The 23261-nt window shown below is 38.4% G+C and overlaps 1 protein-coding gene across 1 annotated transcript in view; it reads left to right on the top strand.

Moving 5' to 3' along the window:
* APBA1 (amyloid beta precursor protein binding family A member 1) overlaps positions 1 to 23261 on the top strand; it is a 233904-nt gene that overhangs the window by 48023 nt on the left and 162620 nt on the right. Inside the window, 1 exon segment of the mRNA XM_017873056.1 lies at positions 758 to 823. The gene's annotated coding sequence lies outside the window, so the exon portion shown is untranslated.

The following is a 23261-nucleotide window of genomic DNA, read 5'->3' as shown; positions in this document are numbered from 1 at the left end:
TTGGTTCTAGAGTTTTTGAGTAGCCATCATATGTGGCATTAACACTATTTCCACTTGGTTTCTCATTATGTCACCCAGGAAAGTCATTTAGGTTATAACAACAAATTGACACCCAGGTGGTACACACGCCATCAAAGGAGTCCTACAGTCAGGGTGGGAACTGGTCCAGATGAACTCAGTGAGCATGTCCTACCCACAAATTCCCCATTTTTGCTATAAAATTAGAAAGTCTGCCTTCCCATGCAAGCCAGTTAGGGGAGGATATATTCTCTAGAGATCTAGTTCATGGAAGAACTATTTTTCACAATCTGAGAGAGAGAGGGAAAAATAAAAACCCTAGGGTGACTCTTACTGCATTGAACTATAATGAACCTCAAGACAATCAAATAAGATGACAACAACAACAAAAAGGCAACCCTTCACAGTTTAAAAAACAGTGTACATTTTGGATCTTTAAAATGTCTCTCTCACATTTAGAGTGCCTGTATTCTTGGAAATTATTATGTAGCGTGTTTCTGTTTGTATTCGTTCTAATGACCTGCTTGTGAAGTGCCTTAAGAAATGCCCAGAGAGTGCATTCGTTTCAGAATAAATAAGAGGTCAGCATTGTATGAGGGTTTTGAATCGTGATGGGAAGGCACTTTTAAGCATTGACAGCCAAAATTACTGAGGTAGAAAACTGCAAAAGTAAAGGCATTATTTAAAATAATAAGTCAGAATTGTCCAAGTTTTTTTTTTTTTTTTTTTTTTCCTGTAGGTGCTGCTCTTCTCCCACTGGCCTCAGGATTATAAGCTTTGGGGGCTTACTGGCTGACATTAGTAGGTAAATAAATATGGGCCAAGATGCCATTGGCTTTTGTGGATAGCAATGTGCCTTAGGACATGAACACAAAATCATAATAGTTCTTTCTTTTCTTAGGGCTTGAAGCTTATGTTTCTATTTCATTCTCTCCAGGAGATTTGGCCGAGTCTTAAAGAGTAAATTTATATAAATGGACAAAAGTGCCAGGTGCTTCTCAGAAATTCGTTGACAGATAAAGGGGGCAGCATGTTTTGTTTTTTCCTATTCCATAATTTTCAGGAGATTTTTGTTTATGCAGTTTAGCTTACAGTTCTTTCTTATTCTTGTGTATTGCGATACACAAGATGAGTATGTGACTCTTCCATTTTTAGTGGGAAGAGTGATAACATTAAAATGGAGAATATTGACTTGAGTTTTATTTAATAGATTCCCCCTTGGCTTTTATATCATCCTTTAAAAGTACTAACAGTTCCTAAACTACATTTGTGGGGAAAAAAAAAAAGCCAAAAAAGCCAAAAACAAACAACAATAACAACAATACAGCAGTTTATTTCCATGCAATAGAAAGACCCCTGTGGCCAAAATCCGAGACACTGCTTTTACTTTTTGGTCCATGCTTGTGGCTGAAGCTCAGTTTGTCTTCAGCATAACCACATCTATCACCAATATGCTTGTTACTCTTCACTCACCTTATAAGCTTGTTTATATTTAGAATCTAGCAGCCAATTCTAGAAAAATGGTAACCTCATCTAAAGGCTTGAACAAAAATTTGGCATGACCTGTACTTAACAAATTGCTTTTTCCTAAACCTAGAATGACATCTAAATAGTAGTTAATGTTTGAGTCTCCCCCAGTATCCAAGTCAATCCCCTTATCAAGTAACTCAGATAGAGCCTTTTTGGACCATCAGGGTAGCACTGGATATACTGCCCAAAGAATGTGCTTAAGAATTAATCTGCTGAATTTATTATCAGAGAGTAATTTAGGTAGTGATGAACTCAAGCCCAGTGACATATGTTGCACTCTTGTATATTCAAGTTGCTGGTTGTGCATTGAGTCAAAACCTCTTAAAGTCATTGGGATATGTTTCAGATTTTAGTAATACTTTTCTAATAATATGTTTAATATTAAATTTTACAAAGAACAAATGAAAAGCTTGAGTTATATTTTAATTAAATTAGCCCAGCAGAGGATGGTGTTTTAAACTAATTGAGTCTGCAAGTGGCATATCTCTAAGCCTAATTAATACTTGAACCCTAAGATTTCTTCAAGATTGAACATTAATTTGGCAACCTAGTGTTCTCCATATCCACCGAGCCAGCAAATCTTTTTGGGCCTACTATGTGCCAGTAACAGTTTCAGGGACAAGGGATGCTGCAATGGTCAGTTCAGACAAGATCCCTCTTCCTGTGAAGCTTGTATTTCATTTGAGGAAGAAAATAATGAGCAAAAATGTAAATATTCAAGAAAACTACCAGCTGCAGTTAAATCCTATGCAAAGAATTAATTAGGGCATCATGACAAAGAGTGATTGGACAGCTACATTAAACTGGGTGGGACGAGATGGTCTCAGTGAACTATATAGACTTTGAACAAAGATCCCAGTGTCAAAAAGGAGCAGTCCTGGGAAAACATTCCAGCAGGAACAGTGGTGCAAGCTCGACATGTTTGAAGACAGGTACAGGCTTTTGTGGCCAATGTACTAAGGAATGGGGAAAGTGGTCCCAAATAAAGACCATGTTGTGCAGAGCCCTATAAGTCAGAGGAAGGAATCTGATAAATTAAGCACAGATAAAACCCGAAGATCTCTGGAATGTAAGCTCCGTGAAGGAACTATGGAGGAAAGAAACCTATTAGCAGGCTTTTGCTGTGGGCTGGTTGTTAGCATTAAATATCTGTAACAAAGGCTGGTCATGTCCTATTTTCCTTTTCAATAGGAGGAAAACCAGGAAAACATGTCTCAGTTTGACAATGGAGAAAGAGAATTTGATGCACTTTTAATTTATTGTTGATGTCTATCTAAACTCACCTTTGCACCTGGGTTTCTCTGTCATTTATGAGAACTTGAACTGTAAATCATCATGCTTTATTTTAAAACCCTTGCTCAAGAACCAAGTTTTGGTCATGCCATTGTAAATTTGTTGCAAAGACTGCTGTAATTTCTTGGAAACTTGACTTCAATGGATTGCCCTCTAAAATTAGGACATATTTGAATGTCTTCAAATGAGGCAGGTCTAATTCAGGTGAGAGTGAGAAACCAGTCATTTTGACCTGCTGGGCACCTCACCCCAGCTCTGTGGAGTTATAATGGAGGTGACTACACTCAACACCTAGTGAGGATACCAGCAGGGACTGAGCATAGTTCCTCATGCTTTCAAAGAAAAATGCTGTTTTGTGGGCACTTTCTTTAATAATTAATAATAGAAGAAAATTAAAGAAATTATTGGAACTATAAAATTTGTTTCAAAATTGAATGTGTTTTTCATTTGGGATCTTGCTTGGGTCTGAGCAAATTGCCTGGCACAGTAAGAATGAACATTACTTGCTCTATAAGTGTGTAGGATGTTTTAATCTTAGGCATATTCCTGCCCATCCTTATGTTGGTCTTATGCAGTGTGACTGCCTATTTAAAACTCACTGTATTGTAAATTCGTGCTGCTCTTTATTATATTTAGAGACTGTTTGATTTTTCACTGAAAGCTGTCCCAAACTGCACGGTATCATGATTTGAACCTCTGGGAACTTTTTATTTCATATTGGGAATCCTCAGAAGCAATTTGCCAGCGTGTTCTAAAGATAGGTTAAAAATGAATGAAAATGGAAAAAAATGGATTATGATGATTTATGTTTTACATTTTATGTTGCTTTTACATTTCTAAAAATACGCTCACACCTACCTCATGTATATCCATGTCAGAGAGGGTATTACAGCAAGATATCTCAGGATATCCATGTGAGAGAGGTATTACAACACACAGAGGGAGAATTAGTTGTTAAGATGACTTACTCAAGGTCATAAAGCTAAGAGCAACAAGCAGTCCACCAGTTTTATTTAGAACCTCCTCAAGAGTGTCAACTGTGTTCTCCAGTTTTGGGGCCAAATATGTGCATCCACACAGCCAGGGAGCCTGTTAGAATGTGGGTTCCTGGACCCCACCCCACGCCTCCTGAATCAGACTCTCTAAGTTTGGAGTTTAGGAATCTGCATGTTTACACCCCCTCCCGAGCTGGTTTTTATATGCATTAAAATTGAGAACAATTGGTGTAAAGAACAATTAGATCTAGTCAGGGTCAGCCCTTGCAAAATTGTGAGATTGGGGAGGATTTCCTGTGACCCATTCACTTCCTGCTCTAAATCATCTTCTTCCCTCTGTGACTTCAAGCTTGTCCCCAGCTGTCTCCTATCAAACCCTCTTTGAGAAGAGGATGTGCAAAAGCTAGAAGTACCACTCCTCCATAAGTTTTCTGCTTTTTAGCAGAGAGCAAGTCTTAAAAAAAAAAAAAGAAAAGAAAAGAAAGAAAATCTAAAGGAAAATGAGGTTCTTCTTGAACCTGCAGAATCACCCTCATCTATTTCATTGCAGCCTCAGGTCAGGAAACCAGAGTAAATGAAAACACAGTAGACTCCCATCACTCTCCTGCAAGATCCATGTTTCAAAACAACTGTAGATTGATAATGTAGGTTTTTGGGTGGGGTGCTTATGAGCTACTCTTAAACTTGCTGTCTTCCAGACTTTTCAAGTATAATTTTGCCATTTGAGCCAAAGATCATGTCAGACATTGGCCTTTAGTGATAAAGCACAGGCCTTATCTTTCTAGTGGGACCCCTGGATAGTCTTTGGAGAGGACCCCTAGCTCTGCCAAGGGTGTGGACACTTGAGTTGTGAGGTCATTCTTGCAGATTCTGTTGCTGCCTGTGCTAATCATGAAGACAATGCATGCTGTTTCTATGTGCTGTGATTGCCAAAACCACAGCTGATAATGAGCTGCTTTCCAAACATCAGAAGGGTTTGTCATGAGAAGTTGAGAAATTATACTAATTATCTCTACCAAAATTTCCAGGGAAAAATCTTTAGCTTGACAGGAATTTAGTTCACAGGCTCTAAATAAGTTGTTCTTGGACATACAGAAGTACAGACACATTGCAAGGCCCAAGGCTGCAATGACATAGATGATGTGAGGATGACTCTGTAGGTTCAAATAGGGCCTTATTTCCCTTTATTCCCAAATGTCCCCTCTACTTCTCCAATAGATTTTCTTTTCTTTCTTTCTTTTTTTCTTATGACTTGGTCTCTGTTAAAAAGCTACTTGGAATAAAAGGTATAAAACAGACTTTGATTTAATTTGCACTGGCCTTAGATGCTCTTGTTACTGAATGACTTCACAGACCAGGAACATTTTCCAACAGCACTTCTCTCTGCTAATGGAAGAACCCATGAAACCTAGCCAGACCTACCTGCTCCTATAAGGAACTAGACATAGACATGTTCATATTTAATCACCTTTGGAGATTAAGCCCTTAGTGTAGGATTCATTTCTTTGTTTCACTTTCTAGAGATGATTTTGCTGGAGGAGATGGGTGGCACATCTGAGCTTTGCTCTGCCTCTTACACACTATGAGACATAGGGCAAGTGGACTTATTCTGCCACTTCTTATTTTCATCATCTTTGATGGGAGAATGGATTTAATCCATAGATCTCACATATGGGTGACATCCTCAGATTCCTGGGGCTCATCCCAAACCAACTGAAATAATTTCAGAGTCTGGGCTTAGGGAATCTGTGTTTTTTGGAAAGCTCCCCAGTTGATTTTGATGCTCCTCAGGTTTGGTGGCCACTCTATCAGGTGATCTTTAAGATCCCTCTGGCTCTGATGGACTGGGAGGCAACATCTCTGCTATTTATCAGTTTGCCATCTGGGATGGGAGAACATGGTTTGTTGCTAATTGTAGCCAACACTGCGTTCCAATTAACTGCTTTATTTCTGCCAAATGCTATGGTTTATTCACTAGTAGGAAGCAGATTAAAGATCACAAAACATTTGCCTTAGGAGGCTTCTGAGCCTGACTTGCTTGTATTTTTCCGTTATATTTATGAAGAAGAGTTGTAATGATGGCCGATACCTACTTAGTGCCATGTGCCAGGAACTCTTCTTCTATTAATAAGTACTTGATATATATATGAACTCATTTGATCCCCACAACTGCTGTTGTGAATATTGTGAAGCTGTTATTATACCTGTTTTACAGATGTGGAAACTGAGGCACAAAGAGAATAAATAACTTGCTCATAGGCCCACAGTTAATAAGTGGTGGGGCCAGGACTTGAACCTGAGCAGTCTGACTCAGGAGCCATGCACTCAGCCACTGCACCATATAGTCTCTCCATGGATAAGAAGTTGTCATTGGCTTTTATGCTTTTAAAAGATTTCTAGGATTTCTAGGCTGGTTGACTGGAAAGGTGGTTGGACATCACTCAACATAGGGCTACAGAGGGGCCACAGGTTTGGCAGCAATTTCAGTGGTGTTGAAGTACTAGAAAACAAGGTAATGAAGTCATTAATGTGCTACATTTAATATAATTCTTGTAATCTTACATGAAGTGATACCTGTGGAGCTAGCACTTTAAGAAATCCCACTGGCATCAAGATGACTAGATGGCCAGGCAGCCAGCACCTTTAGGTTTCGGTATCTTTAGTTAAATTTCCCTTACTGGTGATAATAACAGCTACCATTTGATGAATGCTTACTTTGTGCCAATCTTTGATTTTTACCAAAAGTCCTATCCATCTCCATTTTACAGATCAGGAAACTGAAGCACTGAGAAGTTGTGTAACTTGCCCACCATGCTACAGTTACTATAAGGCAGAGCCCAGGTTCAGTCCCAGCTCCCGGGCCTTTGGATCTAAGCCCACATGCAGTACTGCCACATGCTGCCACCCACGCCTTGCTGCTGCTGCTTCATTTCTGGAGCTTCACTGTTGTCCAACTGTGCAGATCCTTGGTGTGGCCGCACCAGCCCGAGCCTGCACACTTTAAACACCTCCCTCCATGGCATCTCCATGCAGGGATGGAGTGAATTTAAATGGGACAGGGCCTCGCAGCCACTTTCGGACCCCGTGGAGTTTTCATTGCCAGCCGTAGAAGGAAGAGGTGGCACTCTGTCTGTCGTTTTTTTGTTTGTTTTTTGTTTTTGTTTGTTTGTTTTTGTTTCTGAGATGGAATCTCACTCTGTCGCCCAGGCTGGAGTGCAGTGGCACGATCTCAGCTCACTGCAACCTCCACCTCCCGGGTTCAAGCAATTCTCCTGCTTCAGCCTCCCAAGTAGCTAGAACTACAGGCATGCACCACCATGCCCAGCTAATTTTTGTATTTTTATAGAGACAGGGTTTCACCATGCTGGCCAGGCTGGTCTTGAACTCCTGACCTCATGATCTGCCTGCCTTGGCCTCACAAAGTGCTGGGATTACAGGTGTGAGCCACCGCGCCTGGCTGGCACTCTGTCTCTCTGACCATCAGTCTCTAGGGATAAGCTCAACCTCATTGGCATGCTGGCCACAACCCATTTTCTTAGCTTAGCGTGTACCTTATATCCTCTCATTTTCTTGCTGAAGACTGGTAATACCAATTTGCAGGGGGGAAATGCGGCTAGAATGTATTTCAGACTTTGCCCTGGCTTTGAGAATTAAAAAAAGAAAACGACTAGACCGTCCTCAGGAGAAATTGGAAGCCACTAGTACTAACTGCCAGATCTAATGTGGTGAGGGAGGAAGAGGCAATATTGGAGCGAGGACCTAGTTTTCCAAAGACAGACAGGGCTTTGAGACCAAGATGTTAAGGGAAGACTGTTTTCAGTTCAGTATTTAATTGCTTGTTTTGAGTATTGGGAATCTTTTTTTCCCTCATGTTCTAGAGATTTCAGGTAACTTTTCACATAGAAAATACGAATTTTTATTTTTATCAGAAAATGCTGGCTGTGCAAACATGGAATGGAAAAGTTGCAGTTTATGTCATTCAGCGGAACATAATGTGTATTTATGTGCATCTCTGTTACATATGTAGGGGGCAGTCCGATTGCCTCTGTCAATGTGAATAATTAGTTCAGACCACATCCATGAAACTCCAGAATTTAAGACATGACTCTCTGTTATGCTCAAACGTTCTCATAAGGCAAGTTTTATTGTTTAAACAGGGAAAATTTCAACTTGACTTCTCTGTTTTTCCCAATCCAAGCACAAGTGAGATGGGGAGGTAGCCTATGTTTGAATAACTGAGTTTTTGTTTGCTCTTTGAGACAGTGGTAATAATGATGCCCTGCCTTTGTATGGCTCTTGGTAGTTGGCAGAGCCCATCTGCATACTTTGTTTTGAGTTTTACAACACCCACATGAGATAAGCAGGAGAAAGATTCATTTATTCTTTATAGCTGAGGGAATAGAGATTCAGAGAGGTTAAGCAATTTGCACAAGGTCACACAGCTAGTAAATAGTAGGGCTGAAATAGCAAATGTGTTTACAGTATTTAGGAGTCTCATATTTCCTTCCCTAATTTATAAAGACCTTTCCAGTTGCTTCTATAGTTCTGTCAGCCTTCATGAATGACTCTTGTGTAATCACTCAGAGTGTGTTTTCAAAGTAATGTGTATTGATGGGCTCATTTTCATGAATGTAATTGCTTTTATTATGGATTTTTAAGATATCTGTTTCCTTCTCTCCACTCCCAGATGAATTCCTTGAGAGTGGGGACTTAAATTTCCTTTCAGTTGCCTCAATATAACAAATACTCTGTTAGTTTCAATAAATGTTGACGGATGTGGTTTTGTACTCCACAATGCTACTTAGAAACCCCTTAAATAAAAAGAACCAAAATATATTAGGTACCTGCCATATACCAAATACTTCACTAGCTGCTCTACAGACTGCATCTCGATTAACTTTTCACACAGCCCACAGGGTAGATCTTGTCCTTATTTTGAAGATAGGAAGTTTGGAAAAGTTGAGAGACTTACCTAAGATACCCCAGCTAGTAGGGGGCAGGGTTACGATGTGAATCAATTTCTTCTGCCTCTAACAAGTTTGTACCCTTTTCCTCTATGTATTGTATCTTTAAAAACAAAGACTGAAAATATATTGCTAAGAATTTCTTATGACAAATCTGGAGCCCTCACCTCTCTTTGTTTCAGTGAATTCACTCTCAGCCTGGGTTCTTTTCTGGCCTGAGCCATAGTTCCTTGTCTCTATCTGGTTCTGCCCTACCCAGTAGCTTTGTCTGATTCTACTTGTCATAACCATCTGATTTTTCATAGCCACATCAGCCTTGGTTAAGTAGGACTGGCCGCCATCTTGATTTACTTCATACCTTCGTTTCATTTGTCTCTTTCTGTGGAAAGTATCATATCCTTCCTCATAGAACAATTATTCAAGTACTTGCCTTCATTAGCATCCTTCCATATTGTGAGCTTTTAGGCGGTTGGAAATTATTCTACTTACACTTTAATCATTGCAACATCTAGAACAGTGTCTCTTGTGCATCGTGCCAACACACTAAATGTTGAGTGAATTAAATTGTGTCAAGAGAAGCTGAGTGGTTCCTAGAAAAGTCACTGGTGCCAATGCATGGCTTCTGTAGGGAGCCAATGAAGAGTCTTGAGAAGAGCTGGGGATGTCCCACCAAGCTAGTGCCTATTGTGTGTGTTTATCAGAGTGCCTGAGCTGTGTTCAATTTCTATGGACCTGTACTAAAACAGCTAGCCCAGAAATGATAAATATGTAACTTGCATGATGCCATTATCCCATCCCACACCTGAGGCAAACAACAGTATTCAGTCATGGCACTGTTCCTACACAGTATTCCAGACATACATTACCAAGCAATTAAAGTTGAGATTTAAGAAAATGTATTTGCTGCTTTTATGTTAGTCTACCTGGGAGAAGTGTGTGTGTGTGTGTGTGTGTGTGTGTGTGCGTGTGTTTAAGCTTGATGGTGAAGCACAGGGAGGCCAGAGCTTTAGCACTGCTAGCTTTATGTCCATAAACACCCAAACTTGATCTTCTGATTAGCAAGAAAGCAAGATTTAAAAGGAGGGAAAGTCACACAACAGTGTGAGTGTACTTAATGCCCTTGAATTGTATATCTAAAAATGGTCAAATTGGTAAATTTCATTTTATATGTGTTACCACAATTTTTAAAAAATGAGATATAAATCCCAAATATTTGGTGTTGACAAGTTGTCTGGCTGAACAGTAGGGATGGGCAGAGATTTGGGGAGAATGAAGGTGTAATTCCCATTTTTTCCCCATGACATTCCCATATTCTCCACAATTTCCTAAGCCTAAAGCAAATCTGTATCATGATCTGGGGTGAATTTATTAACCTGAATTTCTGGCTCTTAAGGTGGGGCTGTACAGGGAATAGTCAGTAAATATTTGTTGGTGTTGGTAATGGTCAAATCTAGAGCTGGATACACACATACTACTAGATCAGCCATTATTGATTATCCAGGATAAATATAGATGCCTAGTTTCTACACTATGCCATGTTGGTAGTATATATTTTCTCCTCCATGTGATATTCAGCTTATGTAAGTCACCACTACAATATTAATCTCATCAACCTAAACAACAAACAGAGAGGTATATTCTGTAGAAGAAAATGATATTTATTTGGGAATAGGCATTGCAGTGGGAACACACGTGCCATAGTAAGCTATGTGCATATTCAGGGAAGTGAAGGAAGACAAAGATTCTTAAAGGAAAAGTGAGGAGGGTTATATAATTGTTTTGAGATGATATATCCTTGGCTGCAAGAATCAATAACAAGGATGGCACCAGTCTGAGGTTAGACAGGCAGTTGCTGGGCAGATGTCCTCACAGAAGTCCTTTTGTGTGTGTGTGTGTGTGTGTGTGTAAGGTTACAATGGCCCTTGTGCAAGGTTGTGTTGTTTTCAGATTTTTTTGTGATAGTTCTTGTTATCAGGCATTTGTGCATGTCCCTCCCTTCATGGCTTTCTCCAGCTCCACTTGTCAGGGGCTTAAACATGAGTGACTCCATTTTGATTCTGATAACTTTCACATTCTCCCCTTTTGACCAAGAACTTTCTCCAAAAGCATTGCTGATTTGCCGATCAGTCATCCTTAGTTTTTGATTGTCCCTCAGTGCTGCAATGGACCTGTCCTGGTGTGGTCTAATCTGGTCCCACATCAGAGGGAAGTGATTGGTGACTAGTAGTAAGTGTCAAGATCCTTTTAGCTATATTTGAGCAACAAGGGAGGTTTGGAGGGAGTGTTTTTCAGGATAGGTCTACCTGGAGTTCATTGTTAAGTTCAATTATATCTGTTCTGTAGGCATTAGCTATCATTTCAAAGTGCTGGGTCAGTATCATCCTGTTAGAAGTTGTACTTCTGAAGAAACTTAACAGGTAACAGGTACAAAGTTTAAAAAGGAAAATACAGAGTAAAATTAATAGTACTATGACAATCCCAGTTCGCATGGTTTTAAGCCATGAACCTAGGCTTCATTTGATTGCATCAATCAAATGACCATGGGCAATTAGATGAGACATGTTGTAACCCTGTGGCCTGTTTTCTTTTTTTTGTATATATGGATCTCAACTTTCCCAGAAGAATTTATCCAGTTACAGCATATGGTATTAGCATTAGCACAGGTGTTTTCTTATTTAACCAATAATATAGAGCAACAAGAAATATAGAGTAATTTTTTTTCATCTGGTATTCTATGATTGGGTTGAATTAAAGCAGAGAGTAATCAACAATTGCCTTAGGGATGTTGCTACAGTCACTCACTGCATGGACTAAAAGATCTCCTAGGTCATGTGGTTAAGTTACCAGGGGAAGCTACTGGTTGTGAAATTGCAATTATGTCATTATCCTGCTAAGTGAAAAAGGTAGCATTAAGAGGGGTAAGAGTCTCATTATTACATGGGGTTTTGTTCTGACATCTTAGGAAAAGCTGCCTACAGCATAAAGTTATGAATTTCTTGTCCTGGTTTGCAGTCTGAATGCCTCTGTTTATGGTATTGAGCAGTTTGATGAACTCTTTTTGTGGCCCATACATCAGACATGAAATTTGTCCCTTAAAATTTATTTAGTTTCAGCTTATAGGACTTCAGGAACAGAGCAACTTCTGTTTTTAATAATTCTGTGGAAGAGTTGGATTTGAGGATTCTAGAAGAATTCAGGATCTAGTCCAATCTGTAGGTAGAGAATAAGAACTTGAAAGCAATGTACAGGACTGTATTCTAATAACAGGTGTATTATAGCATTCTTTGGAAATACAACCTTTTATCTTTACGTTGATCACATAGAAAGCTCAGATGTAAAATCTGTTGAGGCTAGGAAGCCAGATCAAGGCATACTTCAGATTTTACCTATGGTTTCTATCATGAAATGGCCATTTTTACTCACTCACTCTAAGGCTGGGAACCCTTGAAGCCAGGCATTTTAAACACATTCTCAAATATGATATTCCAGTCAAAGTCTTGGTAGTATAACCAATGTTTCCAATTGTATCCTGTTATAAAGACAGAGGAAATTCTTATTGAACTTATGGAAATAACTGCATTGTCATAAGAACACTCACAGATAGCTTCTGAATTTTGGAAGGAATAAGTAGGGAGAAAAAGCAAATGCTTCCATATTTGTTTACAAAAGTATACTTTACAAAATTGCTGTAAACTATAGAAAGCTTAAGAGAAAAAATTGTCTCTTATTTTATTTTTTGAGACAGGGTCTCACTCTGTCGCCCAGGCTGGAACGCAGTGGCGCGATCTCGGCTCACTGCAACCTCTGCTTTCTGGGTTCAAGCAATTCTCCCATCTCAGCCTCCCGAGTAGCTAGGACTACAGGTGCACACCACCACGCCCAGCTAATTTTTGTGTTTTTTGATAGAGAAGGGGTTTCACCATGTTGGCCAGGCTGGTTTTGAACTGCTGACCTCAAGTGATCTGCTAGCCTCAGCCCCGCAACGTGCTGGGATTACAAGTGTGAGCCACCAAGCCCAGCCTAGCTTAAAAGAGAAAAATTTTCTTAAATCTGGAAAACAAAACATTTAAAGAACTAACAATATTTCAAATAAAAGTCATGTAAACATTACCTTTATGTTACTTAATTTCATGCAATTAATTTTGTTCTGCTTGATATTGATTAGTAATTTCATGAATTCATCGGTTTCTTCATTAGAACTCTGAAACATTTTCATTTAGTCCATCGATCTTAAAGTTATTAAAATCTATATTTAAGAATATTTGTGCCGGGCGCGGTGGCTCAAGCCTGTAATCCCAGCACTTTGGGAGGCCGAGGTGGGCGGATCACGAGGTCAGGAGATCGAGACCATCCTGGCTAACACAGTGAAACCCCATCTCTACTAAAATACAAAAAAATTAGCCGCGGCGTAGCGGCGGGCGGCCTGTAGTCCCAGCTACTCGGGAGGCTTGAGCAGGGAGAATGACGGAACCCGGGAGGCGGAGTTGCCTCAGTGAGCCGAGAGGGCGCCACTGCACTCCAGCCTGGGGGCAGAGCGACTCCGTCCCAAAAAAAAAAAAAAAAAAAAAAAAAAGAATATTGGTTAGTCTTTTCCATGAATCTGATTGCAAATGCTTTTAGAGAAGTATCATAATGGTGGATGAGAGACTTAGAATATCTACAGTTAAAAATCTGATAGAAGTTTATTATAATTTGCAATTGACAAGGAATTTGGTTATTTCTGTAGCATATAAGATTTTAACATAATAACCAAAATTATGACTGATACCATATTAGACTTCTATAGATTTACATACTTTTTAACATTTGTCTCTCTAACATACCCATAAATATAATTTAAGGATGGTCTAACATCACTTATCATTTGACAATGTTTCTCATACAATTTACCAAAGAGCTTAATCATGTATTATCTCCACAAGATGAGAAAAACATCCTTTGATATTCTCCATGGGCCTGACTAGAAAGTCTCAAAGTTAATTCTAGGTCAAAAAAGACTTAATTTAGAATTTTGATACTGGGGAAGTCCATCAAAGATGCCGAAAAGTTTAGAATACCTGATAAAAGCAGGATCGCAGGTCACCATGAAATAATAGTTATTGGTTTAACCAGAGTGATCATCTAAAACTTCAAAAGCAATACAGAAAGTTACATGGATGTAAAAAACAAACAAACAAACAGACAAAAACCTTAACCCTTTCAAAGCTCACTTTAAGAATCAAAACCTAATAAAACTACAAAGGAAATTATTTTGATAAAACTCAAAATCTTTACGTCTTAGGTCAGTTAACAAAAAGATAAAGAGAAATCTTCTGCAATGTGATTGCTTCTCCTTACGGGAAGACAGTTTAAATAACCTGGAAGTCAAACCTGATGAAAAATACTTGAATTTAATCAGACACAGGAAGTGTGTGTCCAAGATTATGAATGTATACCATATTATAGAGAAACATAAACAAGAAAACTATGTCTTGAGCAGGGGAATACGTGGTTATTAGTAAAGACATGACAAGTTTCCTGGTTACATAAAGCAATTCAGAGCCATGTAGAAATCAAATTATACTGGAGGGTAACTGCCTTTCTAGGCCTTCAAGGAGGAACATCCCAGTGTCAGGCCATGTCAACAGAGTTAGAGCTAGATAAAATAAAAATTACAGGAGCTGTTTAAAAAGTTGAAAGAGTTATCACCTCAGCCAAGCAAAAGACATATCCTCTCAAGGGGATAAAGAGCTTAAGGCAATGATGTATAACCTATAAATCTTGTGCAACAAGATACAGCAAAAGTGGAACTTCCAAGACATGAACCTGAGAAGCTTCAAGAGGAAAGCTGTACTTGGAGAAATTTAAATGAAGAAGATAACATTTCCAACCTTAAACTAGGGAAATTAAATGGCTTAGGAAAACAAATGTGGCAGCAATAGAAACTATAAAACAGGAGTAAGTTGCAGCTTAGAAGATGGCTGTTAAAAGATTTCAGAATTAAAAATCAAAACCTCTTACAATTTTACTAAGAGCAGATCAGTACTTCAGGAAAACCTTGTTGTTCTAACATAGGGAGATTAAAGTTTTAGTTATGTAGCAGTGTATTTTTAATATCAAAGCTCAGTATTTAGAAAGACATAAATAATTTCCTTTTAATTATAGCCAACTTGATCACACATACAAATTCTTTTCATAAATTGATCCTTCACAAACCTTTCATGACTTACACAGATGTTCGACTACAGGCTAGACTTTTAGTTTTGTCCTACACATTCTCTTTCTTAAATAACCAGTCATTTTACTTTAGGACAAAAATCTACCACACAACATTTTCTTATACAAAATTATTCACTTTTCTTTTTAACTTTCTTTACCACAAATACATCTTAATACTTATAGCTTTCCTCACATATCTCCTGCTTACTGGTTCATTTCTATCTTCTTTCTTCTGCCTTCCTAAATCCATATTTTGAAGGATTAATGACCTCTGAATTTAGACAAAATTATTCTTTTTTCTCTATAAAGAACATAGTTTTTCTTACAATTTTTCTCACCAAAACACATCTTTTTCGTACATTTTGTATACAGAATTATATGTTAATTAGAATTTTAAACTCTTAGTAACCTAAATTTCCAGTGAAAACCTACAAAGCAAAACGTTTTGAACTGTGAAACATCAGTATTTTACAGATGAGAACCATTTCATAATTTTAGCAACATTTCCTATAACATAATTTTATATTTAATATACCCAATATATTTAGTCTTTGTATAAAATTTGAGAATCCAAGAACAATCCTATATTTATGTTCAGCAATTTGTGTTTTAGTATTTTATTAGGAAATTACCTAGATATTTAATGAGTATCTATCACGTAGTTTAACATAACTTTAAGATTTCAAATCACATGAAAAGTTCATTTATAAATGTTTATCCCACTTACATTTCCCTAATTTATTTTAAAATTGTACCTAGATTACTTATAAAAACTGAGATATTATACAAAAGTAGTCATCATTTTAAATTATTTCCCTGTTAACCATTTTTATAGTCTGTGAATATCTGGAGTTCACCTATGTAAGAACCTTAAATATATGGGTATTTCGCGGGTAAATCAGATGATAAAGATGTTTTCATTAAACTAACAATAGTAGTCTTACTTATCAAAGAATTACACAAAGATTGTTCTGTTTTTAGTTTGGATTTATGAGACACAAATAATCCCATCTGATTAGTAAACCCAGACGAAAGTGGATGCCAACAATTCTGAAGACATTTTAATTTTTATTTTATCAACAAATTTAAAACTAGCTTATTTATTAAATATTTACTTAACTAATGTGAACTAAACAGCATTTGAGTTCATTACTATATAGTTAATACAGCACTCATTAAGCCAATCTGAATAGAATTACTTAAGTGATTTATGGCCAACTATGCCAGGTTGTACCATGTAGACACAACAACACTTGTCAACACACAAATGCATGTACCCACACACAAATAAATACCTTATAGTTTTCCTTTTAGAATTTTAGTCATGAGAAAGTAAAACAAAACAATAGAAACTGATCAGTTAATAAGACAGTTGGATTCAAATTATATTTCCATGGCTAAATTTTATTTGTTTCAATGGGTAATCTAATGAAGAGTGTGGACCAAAATTTTGAATAAACCAGTTTGGTTTTTAAAAAATCTTTTAACTTCCCACCACCCCTTTTTTCAGTTTCAAATGAGTTTAAGATTAAATATTCAAATATTTGCATTTTAGCTAGGACTGGCTGAATTGCATCAGAAAAACAATCTCCCAGTGGGTTTGAGTTTTTTAGTAACAACTTTATATTTTGTTTGTTGATCTGGTGTGCTTGACTAGTCAATGTGGGCAGGGAAGCATTTTAGCCGGGTTGTTTGTTTTTTTTTGTTTTGTTTTGTTTTGTTTTGTTTTTCCTTTTCTGGCCCCTGCATGGCAGACAAAGCAATTTTTATCTCGGACAGAGATACTTTATATTATTGCTCTGAGCTCAAGATTTTGACCTGTTTGATCTAAAAGTCTAATTTATAAACATTTACCCATTTCCTTTATTTTAGAATGTCAGGCCTTCAATTAACTGTTTTATCATCTTAAGCAATTGTTAGACAAACCTGAATTTACGGTTCCAAAAGGTGTCTACATTGTTGGTTGCCGTAAAGCTGTTGTGATTTGTAAAGCCATTAATTTGAAAGCCCTTCCAGACTTAAAACAACAACAACAACAAAAACTTTAACTGGAATCCCATAAGCAGTAAGTTTACCTCAACACCAGCAGAAGAGTCAGCAGATTCAAAGTAGAAAGAAAAAAAATAAAAAAGAACTTAGAAATCTGTACCTTTAACTGTATATAGTTGGTTGCATTTTTTAATTCAGTTCCAAGAAAAAACAAGCTTGGGGAGTTTGAATGATCCACATTATGACCATTGATTTTAAAACGTGCCTGAGGAAAAGCCTCGTAGCTGGCAGGAGTCCTGGAGAACCTGGCATGCCTTAATGTTTGAGAATCTCATTCTGTTTCTTATTAATCTCTTGAGAGCAAAGAAAATCTGATAATTTCTATTAGGGAGTTTGGAGCAGTGTTTTAGATGATGGGGACTGCCTTAGTCGTTTTTCACTGGCCATGTAGCACCCTTCATTTGTAATGTTTATTTTTTGCTCTCAAGAGATGTTCAGAAGAAAGCAAAGGGAAAATGAGTCAGATCATTGACAGACATGTAAAACCAAAACAAAACCAAAATCAGAGTGCCCACAAAAATTTTAACTCAGATGTGAAGATCAAAGTATTAAACTAGGCATACAGAACCTGACAAAATGTAAATTCTGTAGAACCTAGAGCACTCAAACCAGAAGGACAGTGTCCGTATACCAGAAAGGGCTTACTCCCCAAAATCAATAACAAAAAAACTCTTTTATAGTCCCAAGAAGGATATAGCGTACTTTATTTATTTATTTTAGAGACAGAGTGTTACTCTGTCACTCAAGTTGGACTGCAGTAACAGCATCCTAGCTCACTGTAGACTCAAAACTCCTGGGCTCAAGTAATCCTCTAGCCTCAGCCTCAAAAGCAGCTAGGACTATAAGGCATGGACCACCACACTTAGCTAATTTTAAAAATTTTTTGTACAGATGGGGTCTCACTATGTTTCTCAGGCTGGTCTTGAACTCCTGGCCTCAAGTGATCCTCTTGCTTTGGCCTCCCAAAGTGCTGGGATTACATGCATGAGCCACTGCACCTGGCCCCAAGGTTCCTCATTTAAGGTGGCCTCATAATTGGATCAGATCCCAAGTTAGGTCAAAAAGGACTCACTCACCAAAGGCCCAATGTGGTGGCTCAGACCTGTAATCTCAGCACTTTGGGAGGCCAGGGCAGGAGAATCACTTTAGCCTGGGAATTTGAGGTTGCAGTGAGCTATGACTGTGACACTGCACTCCAGTCTGGGTGACAGAGGGAGACCCTACCTCAAACAACAACAACAACAACAACAACAACAACAACAACAACTCACCAAAGGGAAGGAGACCAAGAATCTGAAGGGAGATTCAGCAGAGCAGACTCACAGAAATGGAGATTGCAAAGGGCTTAGTTGATGGTACTGCACTCAATTCTAGGGGCTGCGCATTTGTCTGAAGTAAACTCGTTTTGATCCCATTTCTGACATCATGTTCATCGATCTAAATATCAAACAGGTGGACGCTAAAAGAAAATGTTTATTTGGTATTAGGCATTGCAGTGGGAATACATGTACCATAGTAAACTATGTGCATATTCATGGAGGTAAAGGAAAATAAAAGTCTTTAAAGGAAATGTAAGAGAATACATAATTGTTTTGAGATACCTATTCTTGGCTACAAGGATCAGTAACAAGGGTAGCACCAGTCTAAGGCTGATGGGAAGTTGCTGGGCAGATGTCCTTGCAGAAGGATTTTGTGTATGGCCTTTGTGCAAAGTTGTGGTTTTTTCAGGGTCTTTCATGATAGCTCTTTTTATTAGCATTTGTGCATGAAAAACCCCCTTTATGTCCTCCCCTGGCTCTATTTGTCAGGTTCTTAAACATAAGTGACTCCATTTTGATCCTGAAAACTTTCACTTCCACAATCTTATGATTCTTTTATTGAGCATCTTCTCCCCACCCCATTCCCAAGTACAATGCTCAGAAGGAATCAGTGTGAGCATTTAAAAATCTTGTTAATGAATAAGTAGAATTGACATCTAATTTGTTTTTGTATTCATTACAGTGCCTAGCCCAGTGTGTCACATATACAGCACATAGTTGTTGATTAAACTGATGTTTTAGGTTAAAAGCAGATTATGTGCCATGTTAGATATCACCTACTTGCACATAATAAGAGATAATTAAATACTAGTGATTATTATTAGATTATGTCTAGAAAATATTAAAGCTAATAAGATGGCACAGGGTGGAAAAAAGCCACACCTACCATGGAGGAGGGACAGAGGTTGATGTGGAAACATCAGAAAATTAGGGCTCCAAGTTGGGAAAGTGTACTTGACAGGAATGTGACCAAAACCAAGTTCTCAGTATGGGTGCCCTTTAATTCAGTTTGCTTTAGATAATTGCATATAATTACCCTCTAAGACTTTATCACCACTTCTAGGGAGAAGGGGACCCAAAGGGGGCCTCTTAAAGACAACAGTATTTACAGATGTTCCTTTGTGCCCTCTTTTATATTGAAGTAGCATGTCATAAGTACTGTTTTTTGCGGGGAGCAAGCGCCTTCAATAAGGCTTATCCAAGCAGTGGTCCCTCCTCTCTCCCCAGTCTACCATCATTCTTGTCTTTAAATTTTCCTTTTAGCCCTTTTCATATCTGGGTAACAACAGTGAATATTGGTTATAGGTCTGCTGCTTCACCTACTTCCCCTTTCCTTTTGAGTAATTTGATAATGCTATAGACTCAAAAATTCCTTTCAGTCAAATAAATAGTAAACTAGATGGATTAAGATGTACCTAATCTGGTATGGGTGCATTAGTTTATCACTGTGGCCGTTTCCACCTTGGTAAACACTTCTATTTGTTACGACTGACTTTGCAGCCAACAGTGTTCATCATTGTAATTAAGAAGATTCTGTGATTTCGTTGCCAAATACAGTACTAAGTGTTCTCAGGGGAATACCACTGCATATAAAAAGAATTAGCTATAGGATATTCTACAGTATCATGCACTTCTAATTAAGTAAATGTGATAATCTATTGTGATCAGAGTAATGTAAAAATAGTAGATGTGGCTTGTTTCCATCCTGTGCCACCTTATTAGTGCTAATATTTTCTAGGCATAATCTAATAATAATAACTGGCATTTATTTTGCTGTTACTATGTGACAGGCACTGAGCTAAGTGCTTTACATGCATGATTTCACAAAGGCCCTCTGAGAGAGGTACTGGTGATATCCCCCGTTTTACAGATAAGGAAACTAAGGCTTAACCAACCTAAGAAACCTGTCAAACAGCCAATAAGGCAACCCTGAGATTCCAACCCAAGTAATCTGACCCTGGAGCCACAGCTGGCTCTAAACACTAGTTAGTCCTATCTCCCATCAGCCATTTATTGGCCCAAACGGACTGGTTTTTGCCCATTCATATTTTACTTTAGTAAGTCAAAAGTTAATACAAAGTAGTTGGGAGAAATGTAAGAAAATCTGTGGTGTTATTTAGGAATGAGTGCTACAGTGTATTATTCAAAGTGCATAAAGCTTAGCTTTGAAAGTTAGAGGAAGCTTGAATTTAAAAAACTGTTAATGTGTTAATCTGCCAGTCCTAGCAGTAATGGTGGATGCTGCTTGATATGGTTTGGTTGTGTCCCCACCCAAATCTCGTATTGAATTGTAGTTCCCATAATTCCCATGTGTCATGAGAAGGACCCAGTGGGAGGTAATTGAATCATTGGGGCGGGTCCTTCCCATGCTGTTCTCATGATAGTGAATAAGTCTCACCAGATCTGATGGTTTGATAAAGGGGAGTTCCCCTGCACAAGCTCTCTTGCCTGCCGCCATATAAGACATCCCTTTGCTCTTCCATCATCTTCTGCCATGACCACGAGGCCTTCCCAGCCATGGGAGCTGAGAGTGAATTAAACCTTTTTCCTTTATATATTACCCAGTCTTGGGTATGTCTTTATTGGCAGTGTGAGAACAGACTAATACACTGCTGCTTCTCTTCTTTCAACCCAAAGAGATAATAACAGATGAACTAAAGGCTGAACTTCTCATTTGTGAAGCAAATACAATTCTGGCCAGAATTATGGGGATTTCTTTGAAAGAACTGCTGCTGTGTCTCTCAGAAATAAAGGGACAGTATGATTGTATTTTTTAGTGTATCCATTTACCTGCAGGACGGGAAATCTCTTCATCTGCCTTTTTATCACCTGCTTTCTTGCCCTCTTATTGCCATGTGTCACTTCTTTTAGGAAGCAGCATGGCCTGAGAATAGTGTACAGACTTTAACTGGACAGGGCTAGGTTAAAAAGCCAATTCCTGGCTAGGCGTGGTGGCTCACGCCTGTAATCCCAGCACTTTGGGAGGCCGAGGCGTGCGAATCATGAGGTCAGGAGATTGAGACCATCCTAGCTAACATGGTGAAACCCTGTCTCTACTAAAAACACAAAAAAATTAACTGGGCGTGGTGGCGGGCGCCTGTAGTCCCAGCTACTCGGGAGGCTGAGGCAGGAGAATAGCGTGAACCCGGGAGGTGGAGCTTGCAGTGAGCCGAGATCTGGCCACTGCACTCCAGCCTGGGCGACAGAGCGAGCATACGTTTAAAAAAAAAAAAAAAAAAAAAATCCAGCTCCCTCCCTCACTCACTATGTCAACCTTGTTTAACTTCTCTGAGCATCAATTTCTTTCTTTGTAAGAAAAAATATAAAGCCTACCTCGTAGAGTTCTTGTGAAGTTCAAACTAGGCAGCAGATACCAAGTTCCTATCACCACGTCTGCTGGCCTGCAGTAGGTGCTAATGTCACACATTCTGGTTCCCTTCTTGCCCCTCCACCTTCTCTGTTGCTCCATTGCACCACCATTTGCCATAGTTGGGTTTTGTTATCAAAAGCAATCCTCTGCTAATGGGCAGAGGGCAAGGAGCCCTCTTTGGCTGCACTGATATTCTTGAGGAAGAACTGTGTATTTGCTTGTGTACCAGTGCTCTTTTTGGAGTGATTTGGGTATAAAATCTAGTGAGTATGAGAGTGGATTCTTTTTGTATGTATTTTCACTTGTTAAGCCTGTTGGCAGGACTCTGCCTATATTCTTCCTTCAGGTTCTAGGAGACTGGGGATCAGGGATATATTTCTTATGTTTACATGAGTTTTCTTTGAGAATTTTCCATTCATTCATTCAATCATTAATTCATTGGATAAATATATGTTGATTGCTTACTATGTATAGGTACTCTGCTAAGTGCTGGGAATACCACAGTCAATAAAACAAACCCACATCTGTGACCTCATAGAACTTATAACTAGTGAAATTCAGTTTGATGACTTAAAAACAAATTTAATGTAAGCATGTTCTGGACTCTCTGGGTGACCACTAATGCTGCTGTGAGGTTTCAGTGTCCACAGTGACATGTGGCTATTAGGGCCCTGGCATCAAATGACTTTTCTTTAATAGTCAGCAGCTCAGAGGGCACAGTTGAATCTAATGATAAATGATGCCTTACAGCCAAGACCAAATGACAATATAAGCTAATAGTTATGACAATAAAAGCTGCATGTAGAGTTTGAATAGAAGAAAATGGCTGGAGCATTGAGTCATCACAGGATACGCCATAGAATCGGGAGGCCAATCTTGGAAGAGCCAGGCTATGAAAAGCTGTGAAAAGGTGTGAAAAGCTAATTTCAACACTATGTTGCATGGCAGATTAATTAATGTGATTCATTTGGATTTTATTGGCTTTGTAGGTTTGTTTGTATTATCAATTATAAATTTATATTGATTTATAGCTATATAAGAGCTTGAAACATAAGGTATTTATAATCTTACCATAATATCTTTTTAGTTTGCTCTGGGGAGGCCTGAGATAATTTTTTTTTTAACTGTGAAGGAGGTTAGTACCATCGTTCAAGTGCAGAAACATTGTTCCAGAGAAAATTCTCTACAATTCTATGTAAATATGAGCTGTTTGGCAAAACTAGTTATAGCTTCGCTTTATCGAAAGTATTTTTTAAAGGGCAGGAGAAAGGTTATAACTCTTGTTTTTAACCCCCAAAATCATTCTGTTTTATGTTTTGTAGTTGTGAGCTATTGTTTTTGTGTGAGTCATAACCAAATTGGCATGTTTAAGAATTTCTCATTAATTCTTGTAAAAGAATGAAATTACTCCAACCTCTTTCTTCCTTGTCGTGCCTCTCCTCTTACACTCATGTGTGTGCATGTGTGCCCACACTTGTGTGTCTCTCCTCTTACCCTAATGTGTGCATGCGTGCTCACACCCATG

The sequence above is a fragment of the Rhinopithecus bieti genome, unplaced genomic scaffold, assembly GCF_001698545.2.
Source record: "Rhinopithecus bieti isolate Rb0 unplaced genomic scaffold, ASM169854v2 scaffold_7648, whole genome shotgun sequence".
Lineage (NCBI taxonomy): Eukaryota > Metazoa > Chordata > Mammalia > Primates > Cercopithecidae > Rhinopithecus > Rhinopithecus bieti.
This window is presented reverse-complemented; position numbering and strand designations above follow the sequence as displayed.